At 43.7% G+C, this 8,042-nt stretch overlaps 1 pseudogene; it reads left to right on the top strand.

Moving 5' to 3' along the window:
- Positions 1 to 4,914: 4,914 nt before the first annotated feature.
- LOC113200790 (POU domain, class 5, transcription factor 1-like) lies at positions 4,915 to 8,035 on the top strand (annotated as a pseudogene).
- The last annotated feature ends 7 nt before the right edge of the window (positions 8,036 to 8,042 follow it).

Genomic DNA, 8,042 nt, shown 5'->3' with positions numbered 1-8,042 from the left:
ATCCCAGCAATTCTGGAGGCTGAGGCAAGAGGAGCACAAGTTTAAAGCCCACCTCAGCGGTTCAGCGAGGTCTTGAGCAACTTTGTGAGACCTGGTCTCAAAATCAAAAAGGGCTAGAGATATAGTTTGCTGTTAAAATGCACCTGAGTTTAGCTCCCAGTATCAAAAAAAAAAAAAATGGTAATGTGTAAAGTGGGCTGTAGGAATTTATGAGGTAGACTTTGTGTGTGTGCTGCAGGATGAGGTGACATCTACACCAGCATAAGAGAGGGAAAGGACAAATGAAAATAACTAGATGTGGGGATTCTGGGGAGAGAAGAGAGTGTCAAATATTTGAAGAGATATATGGTTAAGACTTAGGGGACAGAGGAGCACCATTCTTTTTAACTTTTAAAAATTATTTTTAGGGCTGGGGATGTGGCTCAAGCGATAGCGCACTCGCCTGGCATGCGTGCGGCCCGGGTTCGATCCTCATCACCACATACCAACAAAGATGTTGTGTCCGCCGAGAACTAAAAAAAGATAATAATAAATAAATATTAAAAATTTTCTCTCTCTCTCTCTCTCTCCTCTCTCACTCTCTCTTTAAAAAAAATTATTTTTAGTTGTACATGGACACAATATCCATATTTTACTTATTTTTATATGGTGGTGAGGATCAAACTCAGTGCCTCACACATGCTCAGCAAGTGCTCTACTGCTGAGCCACAACACCTGCACCAGGAACACCACTCTTAAGGAATTTGAGGGAAAAATCAGGCACTTGGGTCAAGCAGCTGACATGCAGTTTCCACAGTTCTGTGAAGTGGAGTATCAGACTAGTGGAATCCAGGCTTCAGATTCATTTACTAATGGTGTGCCTTTGTTCAAACTGCTTGGCCTCTTGGTACCTATTTCCTCATGTATAAAATGAAGCTTATAGGGCTGAGATTGTGGGCTTAGTGATAGAGCACTTGCCTAACGTGTGAGACACTGGGTTCAATTCTCAGCACCACATATAAATAAACGAATGAATGAATGAAATGAAGCTGATAAATATCTGTCACAGGATTAATAGGGACCTAGATGTGTAATTACTTACATTAAGTGTTTAAGTTTTTCTTTCTTTATATATATTTCACATTACACTTTAAGTGTTATGTTTACACATTTTTTTCATGTGTATATTTTAGTTAACTAGATGAGATACTATATAAAATACATAGAAATATTATTTTTAGAGCAATATGAAAATTTTGCATTTGAAGGTTTTGTTTGTTTGTAGTTGACAACGTGCCTTTATTTTATTTATTTTTGTGTGGTGCTGAAGATCAAATCCAGTGCCTCACACATGCAAGGCAAGCGCTCTGCCACTTAGCTATACAGCCCCAACCCTGCATTTGAAGTTTTTGGGTTTTTAAAAAATTTTTTAGTTGTAGCTGGACACAATCCTTTTATTTATTTTTATGTGGTGCTGAAGATTGAACCCAGGACCCTGCATGTGCTAGGCGAGCACTCTACCACTGAGCCACAACCCCAGCCCCTGCATTTGAAGTTTTTATCACTGACTTCACTACAGGTACTCAAAATGCTCCTCAGTGATTTAGAAGCACAGATTTAGTTCTCTTTCTAATACTTTTATGGAGTTAGTGATTCTTCATCTAAATATGGACAAAAGTATGCCCTTCAAAAAAGTACAGCATAGGGACTGGGATTGTGGCTCAGTGGTAGAGCGCTCGCCTCGCACATGTAAGGCCCTGGATTCAATCCTCAGCAACACATAAAAGTTTAAAAAAAATAAGAATCAGCATAGAAATGGAACATACCAAAAGTTTACCTTGTAGTATATGCTTAAGTATAAGCCTAAATAACAGAATTATTTATTTATTTTTATACCAAGGATTGAACCCAGGGGTACTTAACCACAATGCCAGCCCTTTATTGTTTTTTATATTGAGACAGAGTCTTGCTAAGTTGCTGGGCTTTGAACTTGCAATCCTTCTACCTCAGCCTCTCAAACTGCTGGTATTACAGGTATGCATGCCCCTGTGCCCAGCCCCAGCCCTTTTTAATTTTTTTTTTTTTTTTATTTTGAGAAAGTCTCATTAATTTGCTGAGGCTGGCCTCAAACTTGTAATCCTTCTGCCTCAGCATTCAAGGTCGCTGGGATTACAGTGTGTCATCACACCTGATTAGAATTAATTCTTTTTATTCATAAACAATGTGTACTACTTACAAGTCATGCACAACTGCTGCACATAATGAGACTGCAGAAATATTTTTATTTTTTATTATTTTTGTTTTGTGGTACTAGGGACTCAACCTAGGGGTGCTGTACGCTGAGCCACATCTGTAGCCCTTTTTATTTTATTTTGAGGTGGGATCTTGTTAAGTTGCCCAGGGTGGCTTGGAACTTGCCATCCTCCAGCCTCCAGTTCCAGAGTTGCTAGGGTTAAAGTAGTGATTCTCCAAGCTCTCTACTAGTGAGGAAACAGGCTGAGCAATATGAAAATTTAGCCTGCCAAGATCACCTAGCCTGTAGATGGGTGGAGCTAGGACAGTGGCCCTTATTTATTCAACTCCAGTGTCTGGGTTTTCCTCACTACTCTGTAGAATATTGCAGGATGACCAAAGATGCATTCCAAAGGGGCACGAAGCCAGAACAGGACTGTTTAGGAACATACAAGAGGCATTATAGGGAAGATGAGTACCCTGAGAAAAAGAAAACCAGAAGTAGCCAGGCATGATGACATGCCTGTAATCTCAGCAACTTTAGAGACGGGAACATCACAACTTTAAAGCCAGCCTCAGCAATGTGGGGAGGCCCTAAGCAACTTTGTCAGACCCTGTCTCAAACATAAATGATAAAAATAATAATAAAAAGGGCTACTAATGTGGCTCAGTGGTAAAGGGCCCCTGGATTCGTTCAATCCCCAGTATCAAAATTTAAAAATGAGAAGGAACATGTAGCTATAAGGGAACATGTAGCCATTAGTGGGCCTGGGAATATAAGAAGTTGCCCTTGTGAGGCCAGTGATGAATGCAGCAAGTGAGACATTTAGAACTGGTTCTCAGGGGTTTTATACAGACAGCAGCAGCAGCACCTAGGAGTCTGTTAGACTCTGCACTCAAAGGTAGATCTCAGTGACTTGGGAGCCTAAGGCAGGAGGATTGAAAGTTCAAGGCCAGCCTCAACTCAATGAGGCCTTCAGCAACTTATTGAGAATCTGTCTCAAACTAAATAAAAAGTACCAGGGACTTAGCTCAGTGGTAAACCTCCCCTGAGTTCAATCCTCAGTACAAAAATAAAAAGGGGATGGGGTGTTGCTGAGTGATAGAGCACCCCTGGATTCAATTCCTAACATCAAAAAACAAAAAGGGCTAGAGATACAGCTTTGTGATAGAGCACCCCTGATGTTCAATTCCCCAGTGTCACACCTACCAAAAAAAAAAAAAAATCAAAAGATACAAATATGATGCTAGGAGGAGAGGACAAAGGGTGGAGGGGAGTTACTTTTCCATTAAGAATTGAGGGAGGGGCTGGGATTGTGGCTCAGCGGTAGAGCGCTCGCCTAGCACGGGCGGGACCCCGGTTCGATCCTCAGCACCACCTAAAAATAAAGGCATTATGTTGTGTCCATCTATCCCTAAAAAATAAATATTAAAAAAAAAATTGAGGGCTGGGGATGTGGCTCAAGCGGTAGCGCGCTCGCCTGGCATGTGTGCGGCCCAGGTTCGATCCTCAGCACCACATACAAACAAAGATGTTGTGTCTGCTGAAATTTAAAATAAATGTTAAAAAAAAAATTGAAGGAATGGGGCTGGGGTCGTGGCTCAGTGGTAGAGTGCTTGCCTCACAAGTGTGAGGCACTGGGTTTGATTCTCAGCACTGCATATAAATAAATGAATAAAATAAAGGTAGATCAACAACTAAAATATATATTTAAAAAAAAAAAACTGGGCACGGTGGTGCACACCTGTAATCTCAGCGGCTCCGGAGGCTGAGACAGGAGGCCAGCCTCAGCAAACAGTGAGGTGCTAAGCAACTCAGTGAGACCCTGTCTCTAAGTATAATACAATATAGGGCTGGGGATGTCATTCAATGGTCAAGTGCCCTTGATTTAAATCCCTGGTACCAAAAGCAAACAAACAGACTTGAGGGAAGGCTTTTTGGATGAAGTAACATTAAAACCAAAGCCTAAAAGTGGAGAAGGAAACAAGATGAGTAGGGGGAAAAGAAAAAGAGCCTTCAGGAGAACAGAATGTGCAAAGTCCCTGAGACTGGTGAGAGTTTAACATGATCAAAGAATGAGTTTGAGCTTAGATCTTGAGCAAGGGCCAGTACCCACAGGGCCTTGTGCTATGCCTTGACAGGGAGTTGGGGTGTGATGATAGGGGCATGGGAGTTCTCATTTTACAAAATTGCTCTGGCTCTTGGATAAAGGATGGTGAGGGTAGGGACAGAGAGAGGAAATGCTAAAAGATATTTTTTTCCTTACTTTGGAAAGGAGGAGATGCTCTTCCTTCAAGAAGGCAAGTATTTTTATATGAATAGGAGGGGAAATGGCACTCACATTGGATGGGACTTACTCTCTGCGGGTCTGGTGCCCCAAATCAAAAAAACTCAGAAGTTTGTCAAGCTACAGGAAGTGTTGAGCCAATGCTAATTATTTATACTGGACCAAGATGGTAGGGTTGTATGTTTTTTCAACATGAGGTTCACTGATGAACAACAGGATTGAGAGACAGTATGATGATTCAGAATTGGAGCTAGGCAGTCTGGTGCAGTGGTGCACACTTGTATTTCCAGAGACTTGGGAGGCTGAGAAAGGAGGAAAGCAAGTTTGAGGCCAGCTTAAACCACTTAGCAAGATCCTCCTCAAAAATTAAAAAGGTATTTCTTCAGGTCCCCAGCTTGGAGTGTCCTTCTAACCCATGGCCGGACATCTGGCTTCAAACTTTGCCTTCTGGCCCCCTCCTGGTGGTGGGGGTGATGGGCCAGGAGGGCCAGAGCAAGGCTGGATTGACCCTCAAACCTTGCTAAGCTTCCTACACCATCCTGATGGTCCAGAAATTGGGCCAGGTTTGGAGGTGTGAGGGATTCCCTCATGCCCTCCACCCTATGAGTTCTGTGGAGGGGTAGCATACTGTGGACCTCAGGTTGGAAAGGGCTTGATCCCCCATGGTGGCCTGGAGACCTCTCAGCCTGAGAGCGAGGTGGGAGCTGGGATGGAGAGCAACTCTGAGGGGGCCTCCCCTGAGCCCTGCATTGCTCACCCTGCTGTGGTGAAAGTGGAGGAAGAGAAGATGGATCAAAACCCCCAGGGAGTCCCAAGATATCCAGGCTCTGCAGAAAGAACTTTCCAAGCTACTGAAACAGAAGAGGATCCCCCTGGTATATAACCAGGATGATATGGGGCTCACCCTGGGGGTTCTCTTTGGGAAGGTGTTCAGCCAAACCACCATCTGCCGCGTTGAGGCTCTGCAGCTCAGTTTCAAGAACTTGTGCAAGCTGTGGCTCCTGCTGCAGAAGTGGGTGGAGGAAGCAGACAACAATGAGAACCTTGGGAGGTAAGGGTGGGAAGGGGCCTGCACTGGGGTCAGCTGAGATTGCTTCCCTCCCTGGCCTGCAGGGGCAGCAGTTCTCTCCCTCTCTTTTCTCTGCTAGGGATTGAATCCAGAGCCTGGCCCTCCTGTTCTACCATTGAGCTACAATTCCTTCCCCAGCCCAGGGCAGCATTCTCAATGGGATGGAGTATGATCCCTCAGTTCTGTTGGGGGATTTAACCCCCTCCTTCCAGTTTCCTCCTTTTTTTTGTTAATATTTTTGTTATGGATGGATGCAATATCTTTATTTTGTTTGTTCATTTTTATGTGGTGCTGAGGATCAAACCCAGTGCCTCACTTGTGCAAGGCAAGCACTCTGCCACTGAGCCTCAACCCCAGCTCAGTTTCCTCCTTTTTTATACCCTCTGGCTCTGGGGATAAATCCAGTCACTGTCTCCTTAGCAATGTGCTCTCAACTCACTGACCCCTCAATATGGTGCTGTTTTTCAGCAGGTCCAAAGCCTGACCTTGTCACCCCTTTCCCTACTTGCCTAGATATGCAAAGCAAAGATCCTCCTGCAGGCTCGGAAGAGAAAGTGAATGAGTATCTAGAACCAAGTGAGAGGCAACCTGGAGTACATGTTCCTGCAGTGAACCCACACTGCAGCAGATCAGCCACATTGCCCAACGCTAGGGGCAAGTGTGGTTCTGTAACCGGCACCAGAAAACACTGACTCTTCCCCATGAGAGGATTTTCAGGCTGCAGCTTCTCCTTTCTCAGGGGAATCTGTATCCTTTCCTCTGGCCCCAGGGCCCCATTTTGGTACCCCAGGTTACAGAAGCCCTCACTTCACCACGCTCTACTCCCAGGTCCCTTTCCTGAGGGAGAAGCCTTTCCCTCTGTCTCTGTCACCACTCTGGGCTCTCTCATACATTCAAACTGCCTGCCCTTCCCAGGTACGGGGGTAGAGGAAAGAGGAGCTAGGGAGAGGAACTGGAGTCTGGACCAGGGATTTTGGGATTAAGTTCTTCTTTTACTAAGGAAGGAATTGGAAGCTCAAAGGGTGGGGGTGGGGAGTTAGGGAACTGGTTGGAGGGAAGTCGAAGTTCAACGCTCTTGATTTTAATCCCCACATCACACATACTTTGTTCTTAAATAAAGAAGCCTGGAATACAGTAAAAAAGAAAAAAAATTAAAAAAAGAAAGAAAAAAGAAAAAGAAAAGGTCTGGGAATGTTGCTCAGTGGTAAAATGCCCCTGGATTCTCTCTCTCTCTCTCTCTCTCTCTCTCTCTCTCTCTCTCTCTCTCTCTCTCTCTCTCTCTCACACACACACACATTGGAGATAGCCTGGTGGGTTTAAGGAAGAGCTGACAAAAAGAGAATGTCTATCATTGGGAGGATGTTTTGGAGAGGAAAACTGAAGCAAGCAGAAAGAATAGTCTGCAACAGGGGAGGGAAAATGCCTGCAGGACTTCACAGGTCAGTGGGTATAGTGAAATGTAAGAGGTACTTAGCCTATCCCCTTGAAAAAAGAAAAAGAGGGACTGAGATTGTGGCTCAGTCGCAGAGCACTTGCCTTGCACATGTGAGGCACTGGGTTATTTTATTATAAAAATAAATAAAGTAAATATATGTGTCCACCTATAATTTTTAAAAATATATTTTAAAAAAGGAAAAAATCACACATGTTTACATAAGTAAACAGTAACAAGTCCTTTTTGATTTTCATGGAGAATTTTAAAGACAAATGGCTGAACTCATTTTTAAAATATAGAGAAAAAGTTAAGCTCTGTTTAAAAGTTCTTGTGGCCTGTCATAGGAGATAGGTGAGAAACAGGCAGTAGAGGGAACCACAAGGTAAGCTGAGGCCACTAGTTTAGGACAAGTTCATTTGATTTTTCACCTAAGCCATGTACTTTGGTATTTTACTTAAATTTGATCCTTAGACTATGACAGGTCCTTCCTTCTCTGCCAGTGGATTGAACAACAATAGACTGACCTGATCCCTCTCAAATCGGGAAGGGAACCCCAGCTGCCTTGGCCTTACTGAATGTCTTGAGACCTTTGAGATGTTGCCCTCATGTGGCCAGTGCCTGAAATAGCAGGACACTGTCCAGGGCTCTCAGAATTTTCCAGCATCAGCATCACCTGGGAATTTGTTAAAACTATGAAGTCTCAGGATCTACCCTAGATCTATAGAATCAGAAACATGGCTGTACTTCACCCTTTGTCTTCTGTCCGGCCGTTCAGATGAACACCAAGTCATTCAAAGACCATCATTCCCAAATGACCCACATCCCAGTAGCCCCATCTTCCCCATCTCTGTCCCACTCCTTGCAATATAATATACTCTAATTTCTGATTTCAAGAGTAGCCTACTTCTTATTTGAAGTTAATCCTATTCCTTCATGTCTGGTCTCTTTTTCGTAGAAATCTTATTCCATCAACCAGGCCCTCAGTCTAACATCTGTTTTGAAGAACTAAAAATCATTTTACCCTACATCTAGAAGCTGG

This window comes from Urocitellus parryii, chromosome 8 (assembly GCF_045843805.1).
Source record: "Urocitellus parryii isolate mUroPar1 chromosome 8, mUroPar1.hap1, whole genome shotgun sequence".
In the NCBI taxonomy this organism is placed as follows: Eukaryota; Metazoa; Chordata; class Mammalia; order Rodentia; family Sciuridae; genus Urocitellus; species Urocitellus parryii.
This window is presented reverse-complemented; position numbering and strand designations above follow the sequence as displayed.